Genomic DNA, 2,009 nt, shown 5'->3' on the forward strand with positions numbered 1-2,009 from the left:
GAAGAGATTTATAGTAAATGTTTTGTTAGAGGCTAATTTTATTTGTTTCTCTCAAATTTATTTTCTCAAAATTAAAGAAGTGTAGACACTCAGTTAAACATACAAAGTGTATGGAAGGTAAGAAATAAATTCTCACTCTTTCCATTCCCCAATCATTGACTTCTCTTCCAGAAATACTCACCATTAACTTTTGTTTTTTGTCTTTTAGGGTATTTTCTTCAGTTATCTTTTTTTTTCACTTCCTCAAATAGGGAAAAATCTGTTCAAATTTAGTCTAGTTTACTCTGATTGCTTTCTATCAGAGTGATAGAAATGTTCCAGAGGCAGCCAAATATAATGTTACCAGCAGCAGCTCTGAACACAGGCCACAGATTCAAGTTATAGTCTCAATACCTTGTCCAGAGATGGTACCCTCATCTATAGTATCCCTCCGCACCTTAGTTGTATGGAGAGTTAAATGAATTATATGTACCTTAAATAAGAGGTTTAAGTGAATTAATGCATATAATGTGGGTAGAAGAGTGCCTGCCACATAGTAAGCCCTCTAAGAGGTCTCTATGTTTATCAATCCTCACAAACACTGTCGAAGTTCTATTTAATAAGTCTAGATCTCCATCCTATTGTAAGCTAATTACTTCTACACGTATTTAAATATCCTCTTTCTACTGCCAAATATGTAGCGTCATAGACTACCCTTCCTACTTGGACTACTCACACTCTAAATCATTTTTGTACAAATAGAGTGTGTGTGCTCAATAGAGAAGGTATGCAAGATAATCCACTGAAGTTTCTAAAGACAATATTAAATTTTATATTTACTTTATGTTTAAAAAGTTGGAAAAATGAAGACCTTAATATTTGATGTGGGATATTGACCCTGCTGCCCACACTTTTTCTGAGCATTGGGAGGACTCCAATCAGGCAAGTAGTGCAAAGACAAAGGTGTTCTAAATGGAAGTTTCTCACCACCAAGGGGTTTAATAATGAGACACATAGAGGAATGTATACCTGGCCAAAAGAATTTACAGATTGTGTAAGCTTATTTTTTTTTAAGACCAAACCTCACAAAATTGAGAGGTGGCTTTCAAACTTTCCTTCAAAGAAACCTTCCCCCCACCCCAGGTGAAAGTTTAAACACAGCCCCCCACTACCTCAAGTAATGCAGTTGAGTTTCCCACTTTTGGGAAAATTGTAGAGGTCAGCACTTCTGGAGTGAAAGGAGCCTCACCAAGAGAATACTACCTTCCTCATGATGGTATCTCCCCTGCCAGATAAGTATCAAAGAAAATATTGAGTGAAGAGAGTATTAATCCTACAAGTAGGAGAGAATGAGGGGAAAAGGACGAAGCTGACACTTCTACTCCCAATATGAGTTCCACCTCAGCCTATTACTAGGAAATGACAATGACAACATAATTATTCTGAAAAGAAGATGATCAAACCTCTGAGTCCTGAGCAAATATCATGGCTGGAGATAGATGTTAATGGCTATGTGAAGCAGTTGGAGTAGTTGGGATCTATCAACCACCCAACCAGCTCACAAATACTAAGCTCTGCAATTCAGTCAACACTTTCTAAGTCATACGATACTCAACTGGATAAAACATGATGAAGCTTCTCCTACAATTCCGTACATAATAGCAAAAGACAAAAACGCTTATGTGTTTGGGTAAACCCTTGATCTTCTTGTCATTGTGATCATGCCTGAAATAATAGACAGAAAGCAATATGGTGGAAAATGATGGTGTATTATTTTTTGGCAAATACTGTTAAAAGAATCATAGAAAAAACAGCTAAAGACTAGAATAAACAAGTGTAACTACAAATTGTGTAAGATTTTCTCAATAGTTGAATGTAAATACAGAAGCTTTTAACATAGCTCTGCTTAAGGTATTCAGTTCATAAATTTCAATAATAAACTTCACAAAGAACTACATTTTGTAAGCACTAAAGAGAAGATTAACAGTGTAAATATATTCTCAACAGTAAATTGCTTCATTAATGATAAA

General features: G+C 35.4%; 1 non-coding gene across 1 annotated transcript; it reads right to left on the reverse strand.

Annotated features, from left to right (window-relative positions):
• Positions 1-1,119: 1,119 nt before the first annotated feature.
• LOC133074846 (U1 spliceosomal RNA) lies at positions 1,120-1,279 on the reverse strand. The gene has a single exon (XR_009697252.1). It is a non-coding gene; the product is annotated as a U1 spliceosomal RNA (small nuclear RNA).
• Between the last annotated feature and the right edge of the window lie 730 nt (positions 1,280-2,009).

This window comes from Eubalaena glacialis, chromosome 14, assembly GCF_028564815.1.
Source record: "Eubalaena glacialis isolate mEubGla1 chromosome 14, mEubGla1.1.hap2.+ XY, whole genome shotgun sequence".
Classification (NCBI taxonomy): Eukaryota; Metazoa; Chordata; class Mammalia; order Artiodactyla; family Balaenidae; genus Eubalaena; species Eubalaena glacialis.